Source organism: Hyperolius riggenbachi, chromosome 4, assembly GCF_040937935.1.
Source record: "Hyperolius riggenbachi isolate aHypRig1 chromosome 4, aHypRig1.pri, whole genome shotgun sequence".
Taxonomy (NCBI): domain Eukaryota; kingdom Metazoa; phylum Chordata; class Amphibia; order Anura; family Hyperoliidae; genus Hyperolius; species Hyperolius riggenbachi.
The window spans coordinates 50470426-50490236 of record NC_090649.1 but is presented as its reverse complement, the minus strand read 5'-3'; the positions used below and the strand labels follow the sequence as shown (position 1 = coordinate 50490236).

Here is a 19811-nt window from a genome sequence, read left to right as displayed (position 1 = left end):
AGAAGAGGTTAGGAAATGAATGATTGGCATGAATGAGAGTTTAACATCCAATATTACCCCTTAAGCAACCTGCTTGAGAAGCCAAGTTTTTAGAGGATCATATCAAGCTTTAACATAATTTCAGGCAGAGAAACCTGTACCATTGATAGAACTTGCCATTTACCAGGTACTCAATGACAGCAGGTAGATTCTGAAAAGTGGTGTGCCGTACGAATCTACTCATTGTGCATCTCCATAGCGAACGTCAAAGGGGATGTAGCTCAGTGGTAGAGCGCATGCTTTGCATGTATGAGGCCCCGGGTTCAATCCCCAGCATCTCCAGCTTTTCTTCTACAAACTGCTAAGGCCCCCTTCCGCTACTGGATCCCATACCGGAAGCGCCAATGTTTCCTGCTGCAGATGCTTAGTGAGGTGTCAACAATTCTGACTTTAATGCAAACTCTTATTGTTCGTGAAATGAAAGGTTCCACCTATTTTGTGGGAAAAAATTTGGCCCTTAGCCAAATGCGGATTTACTGAAAAAATTTAAAAATGATCCGTAACATCACTTTCCAACTTAAACAGCTGCTAATTACCATTTTCTGCTGTAGGAGATAAAGGCCTGCTGAGGTACCACGACACTGCTGACAGCATTGGGGGATGTAGCTCAGAGGTAGAGCGCATGCTTCGCATGTATGAGGCCCTGGGTTCAATCCCCAGCATCTCCAGCTTTTCTTCTACAAACTGCAAAGTCCCCCTTGCGCTAATGGATCCCATACCGGAAGCGCCAATGTTTCCTGTTACAGATGCTTAGTGAGGTGTCAATATTTCTGACTTTCATGCAAACGCTATGCACCTTGGAATAGAGCCAATAAAATGCACTTCAGCCTCGTACACACTATGCAATTTCCCGCCAGATAGATGGGTCGAATAGATCAGGTCCGATAGTTTTTCTGATCGATTTGCATTGAAGTGATCAGAAAATCGATCGGAAATCCGATCGGATCTGTCGAAGATTATCTATCGACCCATCTGTCTGATGGGAAATTGCATGGTGTGTACCAGACTTTTTCTTTTAGGCCACACAGGAGGATGATTTAAGATTCAATGCAGGATTTAATCCAGGCCTTTGCAAGCAATTAAGCAGCATCAAGAGTCAGGAAGTGATGGAGGAGATAAAGATGACAAGAAGAGGTTAGGAAATGAATGATTGGCATGAATTAGTGTTGGGCGAACAGTGTTCGCCACTGTTCGGGTTCTGCAGAACATCACCCTGTTCGGGTGATGTTCGAGTTCGGCCGAACACCTCATGGTGTTCGGCCTTTTAAGTTCGGGTTCGCCCCGAACTTCTGTATGCCCCCGAACAGGGCCGAACAGGGCACCTGTTCGGGCGAACAGGGCCCTGTTCGGCCGAACAGGCCGCAATACGGCCCCCCTATGGGGTCGCAGGCATAAGGGGGGAGCATGCCCCGATCGCGGGGGGGGTCGGAAATTCCCCCCACCCCCTCCGCTAGCGCTCCCCCCTCTGCCCGCTTCCCCATTCAAAAGTTTCAAGAAGTACCTGTATAGCGGATGGCCTGGCAGTGGCACTGTGGAGTGAGGAGGAGGAGGAGTCCGGAGAGTGACGAGTTGAGGGAGGCCGGGCAGCGGGCGTGAGGTCAGAGAAAGGGCGAGTTCCGCCCTTTCTCTGACCTCACGCCCGCTGCCCGGCCTCCCTCAACTCGTCACTCTCCGGACTCCTCCTCCTCCTCACTCCACAGTGCCACTGCCAGGCCATCCGCTATACAGGTACTTCTTGAAACTTTTGAATGGGGAAGCGGGCAGAGGGGGGAGCGCTAGCGGAGGGGGTGGGGGGAATTTCCGACCCCCCCCGCGATCGGGGCATGCTCCCCCCTTATGCCTGCGACCCCATAGGGCCCCCAAAATAGGGATGTTCGGGAAGTTCGGGGTTCGGCCCGAACATGCCGAACATCTCGGCCATGTTCGGCGAACTTTCCCGAACCCGAACATCCAGGTGTTCGCCCATCACTAGCATGAATGAGAGTTTAACATCCAATATTACCCCTTAAGCAACCTGCTTGAGAAGCCAAGTTTTTAGAGGATCATATCAAGCTTTAACATAATTTCAGGCAGAGAAACCTGTACCATTGATAGAACTTGCCATTTACCAGGTACTCAATGACAGCAGGTAGATTCTGAAAAGTGGTGTGCCGTACGAATCTACTCATTGTGCATCTCCATAGCGAACGTCAAAGGGGATGTAGCTCAGTGGTAGAGTGCATGCTTTGCATGTATGAGGCCCCGGGTTCAATCCCCGGCATCTCCAGCTTTTCTTCTACAAACTGCTAAGGCCCCCTTCCGCTACTGGATCCCATACCGGAAGCGCCAATGTTTCCTGCTGCAGATGCTTAGTGAGGTGTCAACAATTCTGACTTTAATGCAAACTGTTATAAACTGTTCTTATCACCTTGCTTCGACACCATCGTCTCACAGACTGTGAGATCACTTGACTCTCCACACACAGCAAGCAGGATATAGACTTTCCCAGGCTTTCCCAATGTTTACGTTATTTATTCAGGAAACAGGAATACAGATAGATACATTCATCTCCTGGCAAAGCAGACTTCCATGTTGCGTTACAGCTGCTTGAGTATCTATCCTACTGACGATACCCAGGTCTTCTTGTATCTACTCTATGTTACATCTAGACTACCTATGTACAGCATACATTATATCAGATTACAGAAAGGAATAACATGTTTAAAAGTCCCAGTCAGACTTGCGAGCTAGTGTGAAAGTAAAGAGCAGAAGTGAGCTCTCGTAGCTCCCTCAACCTTTAATAGCGACTAGGAAAGAGTTAAATATGACATCACCTTCGCCACCCCCTAGACCAGTTTATTGGTGGACCCACTCGTGATGTCATCATACACACCTACTTGATTAATAATCAATGAGGCATTTGACCCAGATGCAGGACCGTGGATGTTTAGTAAACATAGCCAATGTTTTCTGTTCCTGTGGTTGAGGTCAGAGTAGTCCGATGGCCTTCTCTTAGGAACATGTTCTCAGTATCTGCGTGTATCTTCTGCTACACGCAGACCCTGAGATGCCTCTGTCTATTTTAAAGGCATACCCTGCGGACAAGCCTTTTACATAAAACTCAGGCCAAGTAACTGAGGCCTACTTAAATTATAACAATCCCCCCTAAAACGGCTTGACCCGCAGATCCCAGCATCTGAACCTCCCAGTACCTGGTTTCTTTCTTGTATGTTTCACTTTTCGATGTTCGTGCTCACACAACTTCTCTGCTCTAGGCGGTTACCCCTGGAAGAGAGAGAGCAAGACCTCTTGGTCTTCCTGTAACCAGGCTGTCTGGGGAAGCCCTACTTCTAAGTCCCTCAATACCACATGCTCAGCATTTGCGTCACTTGCGTATCACTCACAAACTTGCATGACCACAGAAAAGTGAAACTCGTTTGGTTGTTACAAAACGGAGCAGTGCCAGGTGCCTTCTAAAAGAGCGCCTTTATACAATCAGCTCCTAGTTACATAGTTACATAGTTACTTTGGTTGAAAAAAGACATACGTCCATCGAGTTCAACCAGTACAAAGTACAACTCCACCCTGCTCCCTCACATATCCCTGTTGATCCAGAGGAAGGCGAAAAAACCCTTACAAGGTAAAAATTCCTTGTACTACTAAATTCCTAGGTACTACTAAACCTATACCCGTAACCCTGTATTTCCCTTAATTCGAAAATATTGGTTCATGAGATGGTTTATGAGGCACCAATCTCTGGACCGTGTTAATTTGTTTGCGTAATTTTACACACAAACTCACCTGTATAATGATTCCCAAGATTGCCACCCCCATCACTACGACCAGTGGATGTAGGAAGAAATTCTGAATTGCAGAGGCCCAGTCCGAATGTCCCTGGAATATTGCCAGAAACCGTTTCCACCAGGTCAGACTGGAACTCACCTGATTATATTTGTGTTCAACCTCTTTAAGATCGCCTTGATCATGACGAAATATCACCTCTAATTTAGTGTTCTGGTTGTTTAACCGTTTTAACAAAGTGTGATCTTGTGTCAAAACCTGTACCCATTTGTCCCATGGCGTGTTATCCCTCAGGATGGGCACCTCCTGTGGAGCTTTGAACTGTAGAGTTCTCCTCACAATTTGAGGAATCACGTAGTCAAACCTAGATGACTTGATCCGTATGGGATCTCCGCTCACACAATATGTTCCCCTTAAAAGACCAACCCTATCGGAACAATTATGAAAATGTACAATGAATGTGTCATTAGACCTCATGTTTAAAAAACACACTTTTCCTTCAGCCACCGGAGATATTGGTTTGGCATTAGGAGGGATCTTTTGGATGGCAGCTGCGCACTCTGTGTTATTGAGCCAGCAGGCGTCCTCACTAAATCGGACTTGCCCCGGCAAACACAGGTACCTCTCTGAGAATTGCCAGCATGATGACAAATCTACTTGTTTCACCTCCCCGTCTAGCACCAAAAATCGTTGACCTCTCAGGTCATGGTGTAAGACATGTGTTGAGGAAACAGGTGTACCCAGGGATACTACTGGAAAAACTACCTGAGTTTCTCCGCCGGTAGGAACTAAGGAAGTAGCGGTGCATAAAAAATTGTCGCACCCCATCCATTTGTTTATCCACACCTCTCGGTGCCTCCATGCAAAAGATCCTTCCCCCGGAAAATCGACAAATCGCTCCTTGTCAAGTCTCAGCTGTAAAGGAGTTTTACCTTCTGATAAGGCTTGAGCCATTATCTTAAAATCTGCTGTTAACTCGGTTTGCATTGACAGGCATGCTGTCTCCCATGCAGTACCCCTAGCATGTTCAATCATCTTCTGAAGAATTATTTGAATGTGCCTTTGAGTGTACCCCTGAACTCTATAGGTGTTGTGTGTTAACTGTTCCAAAACCAAGTTCAGATGGTGTTGGGTACCCACATTCTGTTGTCCCAATGTGCCTAATTGTTGAATGACCTCCGTCATCCCTTCTATGTCTACACTGTTTGCTACCCCCATTCCAGCGCCCATTCCTCCCAAGAGTGTATCTGTTAAATCTCGGGACCTTCTTCTGGCTACGCTATTCCCCGTGGAATGTGCCCATGACATAAAAGACTGTACCAGGGTGGCAGTGACAGTGCTACAGTTAGGGTATATATTAGATATTACCCACTCTTCTAAATTAATCTGCCAAGTGATCAATTGAAGCTGGGCCTCCATGATAACTGGAGTCGCCCTCAGTTGATTTAACTGGAAAGGGCCACTTTTTACAACCTGATGTGTCTCACATGACGGTAGGTGGGGTTCCTGAGTAGTCCCTGGCAGGGTGACTACCTGAGCTTTAGGCGTTGTGGGAACCCCCACTTTTACTGTCACGGTTCCCCTTCTCATTATGCAAGATCTATTTGGACCCTGTAACGAAAAATCTGCAACGCCGGATGGATTGCGGAAATATGGTCGCATCCAGTCCGGCAAGCGGACCTTCCAACGCGGGATGCGGAAATTCGTCCGCATCCGCTGCGCACATCCGTCCGAGCACTCTGCTCCAAACTCACCAACATGCTGTTCACCAGGGTTCTGCCATCTTGCCTCTAGGGGGTGCGGCCGCACACCAGACACGCCTTTATACTCTTAGAAAGCGTGTCAGCTGACCTGGAGGTCAGCTGACATTTTAGCCTGCTCTGATTGGTTGCTGCCTGGGGTGGAGACTTCTCTCCCAGGCAGTATATAAGGAAGTGCTTTTCAGTCACACTTTGTCTGTGTTTGCGATACCCTGTGTCAGCACTCAGACCTTAGACTAGATCCCAGGTGTTGAAACCAAGGACTTCACACCTAGACTAGGAGATTATTATTATTGTTATTGATTCTCTGTGTATGATTCTGTGCCTGTCTTGACTTCTCTTCTGCTTCCTGATTCTGTACTCTGCCAGCCCGTACCGTTAACGACTATTGGCTTGGTTCCTGACTATTCTCTCGTCTCACGTCTCTGTACTGTTGCCGCCTGTACTGTTGCCGAACCTCTTTCTGTCTGACCTTGCTCCCTTCAGTGGAACGTCTCCTACTGTTGGGTTATTATCTGAGGCTTGCCTCCCTGAGACGCCGGCCCTAGCAGACCGTTACTGCCAGAGGCCGAGATTCCTCCACTGCCACTTTGGGGGATCTCACACACGGGGTTCCCATTCAGAGGTAACCACACCTCTGAGGAATTGCCGTGTGGTGGATATTTCCACAACTTTGTGAATATTTACTGCTTTGTATATTTTCATGTTGTTCGTGTGTCCACTGCTTTACATCTACCCGCATTATTAGCAATTCCGCAGATTGCTATATAATCGGGTCTATCCTTGTATTATTGGCGATACTGCGGATCCCCAATAATCAAGGTTCGGGGTGTGACACTGGTCTGAGTAGATCATTTCAGGCACTTACCGTGTTAGTGAGCCTTCCGCTGATTTACCATCAGGAAGATACTTACTATTTCACTCTAACATATCTGCATTAGTGGTGATTCTGTATATCACCACTTAATCAGATATTTGTGCCTCTTGCTGACACCAATCGTTACAGAAACACAGACCATAAAGAAGTAAGATGGAGGGGGTGATAAACCAGCTTCAGACTGTAAGGGCAGAGTTAGAACAGCTGAAGATTACTGTAACTGCACAGCAGGCTCAGATTACTCAGTTAAATGAGACTGTCCAAAGGTTGCAATCACCACTTAACGTTCTACCTCCCCCGGCTCTTAGCGAGCCTAAAATGAACATTCCTGAGAAATTTTCAGGCACAAGGTCAGATTTCCAGAATTTCCGTCACAGAGTGCTGTCTTACTTTGAGATGAAACCTGTGTCCTCGGGAACCGAGGCTCAGAAGGTCACTCTTATCAAGACTCTATTGCATGCAGATTCCCAGACGTGGGCTTATGGCTTACCTGATGAGCATCCTGCTCTGTCTTCTGTCCAGGAGTTTTTTAAGGCCATGGCGGTCATCTACGATGATCCAGATAGTGCCGCCACGGCCGAACGTAAGCTCAAAAACCTTAGACAAGGACGCAGTACTGCTGAGGAGTATGCGTCAGAGTTTAGGAAGTGGGCTGTGTCCTCTAGATGGGAGCGATATGCACTCTTGGATAGATACCTAGATGGGTTGTCAGAAGCAGTAACTGACGTGATGGTTAGTCATCCGGAACCCAAAGATCTAGATGAGGCTATTACGCTGTCTATTAAAATAGATAGGCGTCTGAGGTACAACAAGAAGGGCAGGTACCCCATGTACTCTAGGACTTCTGGGGCCAGTAGCTCGGCAGCAGTTGAGACTGAGGAGCCGATGCAGTTAGGCCACGGGCGCCTCACGGAGGCGGAAAGGTCAAGAAGACGCAGAGAGGGTCTTTGCATGTACTGCGGGGAAAAGGGCCACATTGCACAAAACTGTGGTAGGAAGTCGGGAAACTCCTCGGCTTAGGTGTGGTAGGGGGTACCACCCTAAGCGGAATTGTTTTACCTCCAAAACAAGAAAAAATTTTATTGCCCTGTTCCCTAAATTGGGAAGGGAAGAACTTTCCTACCACAGCATTTGTAGATTCCGGGTCAACAGCTAACTTTTTAGATTTAAGCTTTGCTTTAAGTTTAAATATCCCTGTACTTCCGGTAGGAAGACATTTATATGTTACAGCGATTGATGACACTCCTTTGCAAGGAAAGTCCCCACTGTGTCAGACACCTCCCCTCTCGCTGCAAGTGGGAGCTCTGCACAGGGAGGTCATACAGTTTTTCGTTTTAAAGATGTCTACCTCTACGGTGATACTAGGGTTGCCCTGGTTACGATTACATTCTCCTCAGTTTGATTCTGGGAATGGGCAGTTGACTACTTGGTCGCCTTATTGTACACAACATTGTTTACAGAATGTAGTTTTGTGTTCTACTAAGATTCAAGTGGAGGGAGTACCTCCACAATATCAGGAATATGCTGATGTCTTTTGTCCTAGGGCAGCAGATCAATTACCCCCCCATAGACCTTTTGATTGCCCAATAGATTTGAAACCAGGAACCATGCCACCCAGGGGCCACCTATACAACCTCTCGTCCCCGGAAAAATTGGCCATGGACGAGTACATTCAGGAGAATTTGCAGAAGGGTTTCATCCGCCCTTCAAGATCTCCTGCAGGAGCGGGATTCTTTTTCGTTCAGAAAAAAGATGGTGGCTTGCGCCCCTGTATTGACTACAGGGGTCTAAATAAGATCACGATTAAGAATCGGTATCCACTACCGCTAATCGACGATTTATTTACACAGGTTCCCGGGGCTTCTGTTTTCACTAAGTTGGATCTAAGGGGGGCCTACAATTTGATCCGTATCAGGGAGGAAGATGAATGGAAGACGGCATTCAACACTCCCAAGGGGCATTACGAATACTTGGTGATGCCCTTTGGGTTGTGTAACGCTCCTGCAGTTTTTCAGGAGTTCGTCAACGAGATTTTTAGGGAGGTACTGGGTCGCTTTGTAATCGTCTACTTAGATGATATCTTAATATTTTCTAAAAATATCACGGAACACCGCCAACATGTGAAGTATGTGTTACAAAGACTCAGGGAGAATCAATTGTTTGCGAAATTAGAGAAATGTGTTTTTGAGGTAAAGGAGATTGCCTTTCTTGGTTACATTATCTCTACATCAGGGTTGTCCATGGATCCCAAAAAGGTCTCTGCTGTAAGGGATTGGCCACAACCATCTGGGCTTAAAGCACTACAGAGATTCTTGGGATTCGCAAATTATTATAGAAAATTTATCAAGGGGTTCTCTTCGGTGGTGTCTCCGCTTACTAATTTGACAAAAAAAGGGGCTGATGCCACTCATTGGTCAGAAGAAGCAGTTGTGGCATTTTCCTCTCTGAAAGAGGCATTCTGTTCTGCTCCCATATTACGTCATGTAGATGTTGCTTACCCATTTATAGTGGAGGTGGATGCCTCGGAGGTTGGAGTAGGAGCAGTATTGTCTCAACGTTCAGGACTTCAGGGCAAGCTTCATCCCTGTGCTTTTTTTTCCAGAAAATTCTCTCCTGCCCAGAGAAATTATGATGTTGGAAACAGGGAATTATTAGCCATCAAGCTTGCTTTTGAGGAGTGGCGCCACTGGTTAGAGGGGGCGGAGCATGTAATTACTGTGTACACGGATCATAAAAATTTACAGTACATTGAAAAAGCTAAAAGACTCACCCCCAGACAGGCTAGATGGGCTCTCTTTTTCTGCCGTTTTAATTTTATAATTACATTCACACCAGGGAGTAAGAACGTTAAAGCGGACGCCCTTTCTCGTTGTTTTGAACCTGAAACTGCTCCATCTCCTTCCTCAGAAAGTATTCTGTCGAAAGAGATCATCCTGGCAGCCACTGAGATAGTTGAAGACCTTCCTAGCCTCTTAAGTCCTTTTCAATTAGAAGTGCCAGAAGGGAAACCAAGAGGGGTTCTTTATGTCCCTTGTACTTTACGTCCCAAAGTGCTGCAGTTGTTTCATGGACACAAGAATGCTGGACACCCTGGCATTACCCGAACCCAAGAATTGTTGTGTAGATCTGTCTGGTGGCCATCTCTACAACAAGATTGCAAGGAATTTGTTAAGACCTGTACCGTCTGTGCCAGGAGCAAACCCTCCCGACTGGCTCCAGTTGGAACTTTGCAGTCTCTGCCCTCCCCTCAGGAGCCATGGACACATATTTCCATGGACTTCGTGGGAGAACTTCCAGATTCCAATGGAAAGACTGTCATATGGGTGGTCACAGACAGATTCAGTAAGATGGCCCACTTTGTGCCTTTGAGTGGTTTCCCTACTGCTCAAAAATTAGCAGATCTTTTTATTCAAAATATCTTTAAATTACACGGCATTCCAGAGAATGTTGTCTCAGACAGAGGGGTCCAGTTTGTCTCTAGGTTCTGGCGGGCCTTCTGTAAGGGGATGGGTATGTCGTTGTCCTTTTCATCAGGTTACCATCCACAGACCAACGGCCAGACAGAGAGGACCAATCAATCTTTGGAACAGTTCCTGAGATGTTATGTGGCGGACGCCCAACACCAGTGGGCGGAGTTTCTACCATTTGCTGAGTTCGCACATAACAATCTCAGGAATGAGTCCTCTGGTTATGCGCCTTTTCAAATTGTCAATGGGAAATCTCCCAAATTTTCTCCTTTGCCAGTGTCGACCTCTCCATTCCCTGTCCTGGAGGAGTGGCAGGAATCTTTCAAGAGGATTTGGGCTAATGTCGGAGAAAATTTAAAAAAGGCTTTCATCATACAGAAGAGGCAGGCAGATAAGAGACGGTCTGCGGAGTGGGAGTTTAAACCAGGAGACAGAGTTTGGATATCAACTCGTCATATAGCTCTGAGGCAGCCATCCGCGAAACTGGGGTCCAGGTATATTGGACCATATCCAATTTCCGAAAGGGTTAATCGTGTTACTTACAGAGTCAGGTTACCGCAGTCTCTAAAGGTGGGGAAAGCCTTTCATGTGTCACTCCTGAAACCAGCTGTTCAGGTGGATTCCCCCCCTCCTCACCCTGTCATGGTTGATGGTGAGCCTGAATGGGAGGTTGAGGAGATCTTGGACTCCAGACGAGTTCAGGGTTCAGTGCAGTATTTGGTGCATTGGAGAGGGTACGGTCTAGAGGAAAGATCCTGGGTCAAAGCAGGTGATTTACATGCTGATAAACTTAGGAGACGGTTCCATGAGCTCCATCCTGACAGGCCAGGTGGGACGTGTCCGGAGTCCACGCCTAGAGGGAGGGGTACTGTAACGAAAAATCTGCAACGCCGGATGGATTGCGGAAATATGGTCACATCCAGTCCGGCAAGCGGACCTTCCAACGCGGGATGCGGAAATTCGTCCGCATCCGCTGCGCACACCCGTCCGAGCACTCTGCTCCAAACTCACCAACATGCTGTTCACCAGGGTTCTGCCATCTTGCCTCTAGGGGGTGCGGCCGCACACCAGACACGCCTTTATACTCTTAGAAAGCGTGTCAGCTGACCTGGAGGTCAGCTGACATTTTAGCCTGCTCTGATTGGTTGCTGCCTGGGGTGGAGACTTCTCTCCCAGGCAGTATATAAGGAAGTGCTTTTCAGTCACACTTTGTCTGTGTTTGCGATACCCTGTGTCAGCACTCAGACCTTAGACTAGATCCCAGGTGTTGAAACCAAGGACTTCACACCTAGACTAGGAGATTATTATTATTGTTATTGATTCTCTGTGTATGATTCTGTGCCTGTCTTGACTTCTCTTCTGCTTCCTGATTCTGTACTCTGCCAGCCCGTACCGTTAACGACTATTGGCTTGGTTCCTGACTATTCTCTCGTCTCACATCTCTGTACTGTTGCCGCCTGTACTGTTGCCGAACCTCTTTCTGTCTGACCTTGCTCCCTTCAGTGGAACGTCTCCTACTGTTGGGTTATTATCTGAGGCTTGCCTCCCTGAGACGCCGGCCCTAGCAGACCGTTACTGCCAGAGGCCGAGATTCCTCCACTGCCACTTTGGGGGATCTCACACACGGGGTTCCCATTCAGAGGTAACCACACCTCTGAGGAATTGCCGTGTGGTGGATATTTCCACAACTTTGTGAATATTTACTGCTTTGTATATTTTCATGTTGTTCGTGTGTCCACTGCTTTACATCTACCCGCATTATTAGCAATTCCGCAGATTGCTATATAATAGGGTCTATCCTTGTATTATTGGCGATACTGCGGATCCCCAATAATCAAGGTTCGGGGTGTGACACTGGTCTGAGTAGATCATTTCAGGCACTTACCGTGTTAGTGAGCCTTCCGCTGATTTACCATCAGGAAGATACTTACTATTTCACTCTAACATATCTGCATTAGTGGTGATTCTGTATATCACCACTTAATCAGATATTTGTGCCTCTTGCTGACACCAATCGTTACAGACCCTTAAACTCTAGGGACTGTGGGATGCAAAAACCATATGTCCATGGTCCTTCATCCTCCTGGACTAAGGGCGCTATTTTTAAACCCCCCCTTTTTAGTCCCATCACCCTTCCGTCATAGAGAGTCCCCGGGGTGCTACCTGATGTATCCCAGGATTCTACCTCTCTACTCCAAAAGGTCCCCGGATCCATCCAACTCACGTCCCATGCTAACCCTTGTGGCCCTCCCCAGAAGAATACGGTAGGTACTCTTTCTTCTGGGAAATTGATTAGCATATCAATGACAAACGCTGTTCCCAACTGTCCTGTTTGGACCTTTGCCCCCCTTATGTCCTGGGGCAAAATGCGTACCTTAGGTCGGGAAGAATGTACTCTCTGCAATCGTTCGATTAAGAGTACCTCCTCACTTACCCATCTAGCATGAGGATAAGTGCTTGAATATGGACTGTGTGGTATTGTCTCATGTTGTGACCCCTGTAGTGAGGATGTTATCTGTGTGGACCCTCCCCTACTCGGGATTGCTCTCTCCACCCTCTTGGTCCCCCGAGACTGTGGCTGGATCTCGATTTTTACTTCTTGTTTCGAGAACCACCAACCCTCGGCTTTCCAGCCTTTACGTGTGTATAGTTGTTTCAGAGGCACTCTCTGTTGGTAGCTCCAGAGTGTGATGTTGTCCCCTGCGTCTCTCTGGTAAAAGAATTGACGCCTCCTGCTCGTTCCTCTCCAATCTGGAACCATCTCACTCTGCATAACCAAGACAAGGTACCCCTGAATCACACACTCCACCTTTTGCATGTACCCATTGTACTGCAAGGTACCTTTTAACAAAACTTTGGATCGGTGCATCGATTCTGGGAGTGTGACATTCAATGGCAGATTTACACTGCCGTTCACGTCACCCTTCCAGCACACCTGACCCTTCAGACCTTTCACCCACATTGTGCCATGAAATTTGTCTGCACCTGGCACTTGTGTTCTCATTAACCCCTTATTATACCCGAGAATGTCCTCTCTTCGTTCTCCTAGGACGAAATGGCAACCTAGGATCACCATCAGCATGGTACACTTCATTATAAAAGCACCACCCTGGGAAAGAAAAACATTAGCACTTTGCATTATGCTTTGCTCCGACAGTTTTGTTAGTCTCTTTCCGATTTCAGGAATCTCGTGGTTTACTCTCTTTCCAATTTCAGGAATCTCGTGTCTTAGTCTCTTTCCGATCTCAGGAATCTCGCTGTTCTCCAAGCTTAGATTGGCATCTGGAACCTTTCGCGTATCCGACTGACATCTCCAGCTTTGCTGCCAGCACGGCATCTGTCTCAAATCCATATTGCCAAACACCTGAAATCGAAATACAAACAAATCAATTCTTATTAATGATTTGGGATTCGCCCTGCGGCTTGTACTCTTTACACTTTAAATTGATCAATATATATCGTAATTGATCTCGTTGCTTTATGGTTCTCATGAACTCTGTTTACTCTTATTGGTAGATTGGAGTTAAACTTCACCCCCCTACCTCAGTACTATCCTCAGTACTTACCTGTTTAAAATATGCTCCCGCGGACTTCACCTATGGAAGCTCGCTTCACCTTTGGAAGCTCTCACCCCATTGCAGCTCACTCCACATCCCCCCTTATCTGTCCATGCGCGGCCGTCGCATGCACAGATTACGGATGCCACACCTGATGCTGCTTTGCAGGTGAGCCTGCAATGCTCTTACTCATTATCGCATTTACTTATCTAGAACTTCATCGCGATACCAGCTCTGCTAGAAGTTCTGTGTGTTGTACCCTCTGACCAATGTTTGCCGTGCCACCACCTAAACTACCAAAAAAAACTGGCTGCCTCCCTGTAGGAAGGAGCACTTTGCACTTAAACTACACAGGGTGCAGGGCTAAGCATACCAACGTCACATGCCTGTATGCAGATCCCTGAATGCCCACATGGAAGGTAGTCACCTGGCAAACAGCGTACTGATACACTGTCACTCTGTAAACGGCAATTCTATCATCTGTATAATTGCCCCATGAACTGTTGTCAGTCCTTGTTCTTTGTGCTACAATTGATAGGAGCTGGAAAAAAAATATTTGACCAATCAGTGGACGAAAAAAAAACGCACACAAAACAGCTCCAGCCCAGCATAGACCTCTCAGTCCAGCTCTGGCCCTATTCACGACAACACCGGAAAAAAACGTTACCGCTCTGCAGAAGCGGCGACGGAAACCCGAATTGGTCAACTCCCTTTTTTCCAACTCCGGCACCCCCTTTGATGCGCTGTCCCCCTTTCCTTCTATTGGGAACTCATGCTGCACCACCCATTAAGGTGCCTCACTTACAGGAATAATCCCATAAGCAACACAGTACAGACCCATTTCCGATCTGTACTGCTCCGTGTGTCCCTGCACCGAGCTGGGAAACACTTCCTATTCTGGCATTCCTGTCCATAGACTCTGGGAAAAACTCTGGGGAAATACGTTGCAACCCGAGACACACAGTAGCATGTCTCTGTATCTCTCCCCCCCTCCCTTCCAGCTGCTCTGCCCGGAGCCGCGAGCACAGCCTGATGTGACGTGGATCCCCCAGCCCCTCCTCCCCCCTGCCATGACGTGTGGGGGCCATGACTCACGGGGGCGGGCTCTCTCCACTGCCGCCATTTTGAGTCCTGGACTGCCAGCCAAGATGGCTGCTCCCATAGCAGCCTCTCGTTCCTATAGACCTAGGAGAGAGAGCAAACACAAATAGAACATACTTTTTTTATGCATCGTTACACACAGCTTCTATCCACAGTGCACAAAAATCAGCCTCAGCATTCCTTCACGTCTCAGCTGTAATCCGAACTGCAAGCAAACATACGGATCCCCAGAGACGTAGGAATCTTTCTCACTCTATCACAGACATAATTAAGAACCGCCCGAGCGAGCTATACGACTCCAAACCACTGTAACCGACTGGAAATGCGAGAAACGTGCAGAACATCTCACAAACAGAAAGACACTCGCTTTCCTTCTCTCTCCCTCTATCCCCTCTCTCCCCAACTCATCTGCAGCTCATCTCAGCCATAACTCGGAACTATTACAGCGCTATTACTGAGACGAACAACAGACGAGCTGGATGAACAACATAACAGATGCAGATATTTACAAGCATGTTAGCAATGTTAACGCGCGGAGGAAAGACACACAAAAACCTCACCCATTATCTCAGCTGTCCCTCTGCGAAATTCCACAGCTACCCAGAGACAAGGGCTGTCCACCCAGCTCCCCGAGAAAAACGTACTTCTAAGTTTCACAACTGTTCTCTCCTGTCTACTCTGCTACCTCTGCCGCGGGGGACCCCCCCCCCTTATCTATCATCCTGCCCCGTCTCTGGACAGGGAGAGAAAAACAAAACATCTGCCACACAGAAAACTTGAATCCGAAGAAGAAAAAAAAAAAACCAAGCACATAAACCAGACTCCCCCCTCCCACCATGCATGGGAGAGATGAGAAGCCCGCAGCCTCCCCACTGCAATTAACACAGAATATACACATTAACACATTACCCTCCTCTCATACAATAAAGATAATGCAACACAACAACGTAAAACATACTTGCCTGAGCAGAAGACTTTGTAAGCCTGCGAATTCGACCAGCTTTTGGCAACTTTCCACGACACTGAGTGGATCCCTGGAACTACTGAGCGTCAGCTCTGTGTACCCACACTGGCTCAGCGGATCAATCTCCAGCGGCAGCTGCCAGCCGGCCTCGGAGCCTTCCAGTCACCTGTGATCCGGTTTAGGCTAGGACTGATGTGCACTTTCAGTCTAAGTTTAACATCCACGAGTGTCGCCGCTGGTTCTCTCGAATTGTAGCCCGTGTGTGCTCGGCTCCCACACACTACTCACACCAGCTTATCAGTCTCAGCTTGATAAGCTTTACAGTCCGTGTCCGTCTATTCCGCTTGTTTTGCTGTGGAATATCTTGAAACCATTTTCCATCGGCCCCGGCCCCGTCTGCCTGTATAGCTAGGCAGGGAAGGATTTCAGGCACCACTGTTATAAACTGTTCTTATCACCTTGCTTCGACACCATCGTCTCACAGACTGTGAGATCACTTGACTCTCCACACACAGCAAGCAGGATATAGACTTTCCCAGGCTTTCCCAATGTTTACGTTATTTATTCAGGAAACAGGAATACAGATAGATACATTCATCTCCTGGCAAAACAGACTTCCATGTTGCGTTACAGCTGCTTGAGTATCTATCCTACTGACGATACCCAGGTCTTCTTGTATCTACTCTATGTTACATCTAGACTACCTATGTACAGCATACATTATATCAGATTACAGAAAGGAATAACATGTTTAAAAGTCCCAGTCAGACTTGCGAGCTAGTGTGAAAGTAAAGAGCAGAAGTGAGCTCTCGTAGCTCCCTCAACCTTTAATAGCGACTAGGAAAGAGTTAAATATGACATCACCTTCGCCACCCCCTAGACCAGTTTATTGGTGGACCCACTCGTGATGTCATCATACACACCTACTTGATTAATAATCAATGAGGCATTTGACCCAGATGCAGGACCGTGGATGTTTAGTAAACATAGCCAATGTTTTCTGTTCCTGTGGTTGAGGTCAGAGTAGTCCGATGGCCTTCTCTTAGGAACATGTTCTCAGTATCTGCGTGTATCTTCTGCTACACGCAGACCCTGAGATGCCTCTGTCTATTTTAAAGGCATACCCTGCGGACAAGCCTTTTACATAAAACTCAGGCCAAGTAACTGAGGCCTACTTAAATTATAACACAAACTCTTATTGTTCGTGAAATGAAAGGTTCCACCTATTTTGTGGGAAAAAAATTGTCCCTTAGCCAAATGCGGATATACTGAAAAATTTTAAAAATGATCCGTAACATCACTTTCCAACTTAAACAGCTGCTAATTACCATTTTCTGCTGTAGGAGATAAAGGCCTGCTGACAGGGTCGGACTGGGACCTTGGGGGCCCACCATAGAAATTTGAACTTGGGGCCCACACATCCCTAGAGATCACCCGAACCTCAGATTTTAGGTTCGCGAACTTCCGCAAAAGGTTTGGTTCGCGTGAAGTTTTGCGACCCGCAATAGACTTCAATGGGGATGCTAACTTTGAAAACTAGAAACATTTATGCTGGCCACAAAAGTGATGGAAAAGATGTTTCAAGGGGGATGAGTGGGTTAAATGCCAAAAGTCCCGGGGAAAAATCTGGATTTGACGCAAAGCAGCATTTTAAGGGCAGAAATCACACTGAATGCTAAATTGCAGGCCTAAAGTGCTTTCAAACATCTTGCCTGTGTATACATCAATCAGGGAGTGTAATTAGTGTACTGCTTCACACTGACACACCAAACTCACTGTGTAACGCACCGCAAACAGCTGTTTGTGTAGTGACGGCCGTGCTGGACTGGTGCGCAACATGGCCAGAGTGCAGGCCGTGGCGGTTTTCAAGCCCATATGGTCGCCGGGCTGTGGTAGCTCAATGATAGAACAACAGTGACTGTCCAGCTGATCAAATTTGGTCTGTCCACAATGAAACAACAACCTTATCTTCTTGTATGTAGGTAGGCATAGGTAGGAGTCCCAGTAGTTAGCTAGGCATAGGTAGGAGTCCCAGTATAGGTAGGTAGGCATAGGTAGGTGTCCCAGTATAGGTAGATAGGCATAGGTAGGTGCCCCAGTAGTTAGCTAGGCATAGGTAGGTGTCCCAGTATAGGTAGGAAGGAATAGGTAGGTGTCCCAGTATAGGTAGATAGGCATAGGTAAGTGTCCCAGTATAGGTAGATAGACATAGGTAGGTGCCCCAGTAGTTAGCAAGGCATAGGTAGGAGTCCCAGTATAGGTAGGTAGGCATAGGTAGGTGTCCCAGTATAGGTAGATAGGCATAGGTAGGTGCCCCAGTATAGGTAGATAGGCATAGGTAGGTGCCCCAGTAGTTAGCTAGGCATAGGTAGGTGTCCCAGTATAGGTAGGAAGGAATAGGTAGGTGTCCCAGTATAGGTAGATAGGCATAGGTAAGTGTCCCAGTATAGGTAGATAGACAGACATAGGTAGGTGCCCCAGTAGTTAGCTAGGCATAGGTAGGAGTCCTAGTATAGGTAGGTAGGTGCCCTAGTATAGGTAGGTAGGCATAGGTAGGTGTCCCCGTAGTTAGGTAGGCATAGGTTGGTGTCCCAGTATAGATAGTTAGGCAGGGCCTGGCTGGCACAGTAATAGCAATTATCAAGGTCCAGCTGCAACAGATAGGGTTGTATAATGCTGTGTCAGTGGGCAACACAAAAAAAAAAACAAAGCAAAAAACAACACATCAGGAGAACATTAGCTCTCAAAAGAGCTGTTGAGGGGTGCTATTTTAGCAATAACAATCAGCCAGGAGCAAGCTAATAAGTCTACAAGAGCCTAACTAATCTTTCCCTATGAGAGTCTGCCAGCAGCTGTCCCTTCACTAAATACTGCAGGTGCACGAGTGAGTGTAATAGCCAGCGCTACCTGCCTTTTATAAGGGGGGGGGGAGTGGCTCCAGGAGAGAGTGTAGCCTAATTGGCTACAATGTGCCTGCTGACTGTGATGTAGAGGGTCAAAGTTGACCCTAATGGCGCACTATGGGGGCAAACCGAACTTCCGCAAAAGTTCGCCTTCGCTGGCGGACGCGAACCACCGAAAGTTTGCCTGGAACCGTTCGAGCCATCTCTACACATCCCACGATTGTGGTGGAAAAAAAAAGGAGCGAGGCCATGCACCAGAAGGTGGGCGTGGTCATGAAGCTTCATGGACAGGACGAAATGTAAATAGCAGCGTTGTAATTCAGAGACACTGCTGCCCAGCATAACTTTGCATAGAGTCCCGCTCCTTTAATATAAAGTAATGTCCTATTTACCATACATATGACATTGATTAGATCGTGAGCTCCTTTGAGGACAGTCAGTGACATGACTATGTACTCTGTACAATGCTGCAGAAGATGTCAGTGCTATATAAATACATAATAATAATATGGCAGGACATTACACTATGACTATGGTAGGATTAGAGTGTGAGCTCCTCTGAGGACAGTCAGTGACATGACTATGTACTCTGTACAATGCTGCAGGAGATGTCAGTGCTATATAAATACATAATAATAATATGGTAGGACATTAGAGTGTGACTATGGTAGGGAATAGATAGTGAGCTCCTCTGAGGACAGTCAGTGACATGACTATATACTCTGTAAAGTGCTGCAGATGATGTCAGCGCTGTAAAAATACGTAATAATAATATGGTAGGACATAGACTATGCCTAGAAAGGAAAATGAGCGAGAGAAGTGGAAAGGAGTGAGATTGGGGCACAAGCATAACAATTGCAACCAAAACTCCCGGCGGTCTCCATGGTTACCATGCTGAGTAGAGGCGGAGCGTTATACATTAACTGCTCTCTGGGTTCCACAGGACAGGTCCTCTTCACTCCGCTTTGGTTTAGCTCATCGCTGTAGCGTACAGTCAATTACTATGTAGCTCTCGTTGACATGTGACATGTATAAAGAGCCACATGGTGATCGGCTGCACAGCATGGTGATGAGCTATACTGAAGAGGAGCGAAGAGGACCTGTCCTGCAGCTTGGAGAAGATAATGTACACGTTGTTGCTGCTCTAATGGGTGATAAGGGGAGGGGGGACACTGACATCTTGTATACCTTTTAATTGTTTTATTTTTTTTTGGGGAGGGGGGGGAATGGAGGTAATGGAAGCCACCATCATGTGGGTGGCAAACAGTAGCTTTTTTGCTGGGGGTGAGGGGGGCTGGAGAACTGTAGTAACATCCCTGGGTGGGGTTGAAGGGGGGAGAAGTGCACTATAGGAAAGAAGAGA

General features: G+C 47.2%; 3 non-coding genes across 3 annotated transcripts; all 3 read left to right on the top strand.

Moving 5' to 3' along the window:
- The first annotated feature begins 249 nt into the window (after positions 1-249).
- TRNAA-UGC (transfer RNA alanine (anticodon UGC)) lies at positions 250-321 on the top strand. The gene has a single exon. It is a non-coding gene; the product is annotated as a tRNA-Ala (tRNA).
- A 314-nt stretch (positions 322-635) lies between these two features.
- Positions 636-707, top strand: TRNAA-CGC (transfer RNA alanine (anticodon CGC)). Its single transcript has one exon. It is a non-coding gene; the product is annotated as a tRNA-Ala (tRNA).
- Positions 708-2233: 1526 nt separating this feature from the next.
- Positions 2234-2305, top strand: TRNAA-UGC (transfer RNA alanine (anticodon UGC)). Its single transcript has one exon. It is a non-coding gene; the product is annotated as a tRNA-Ala (tRNA).
- The last annotated feature ends 17506 nt before the right edge of the window (positions 2306-19811 follow it).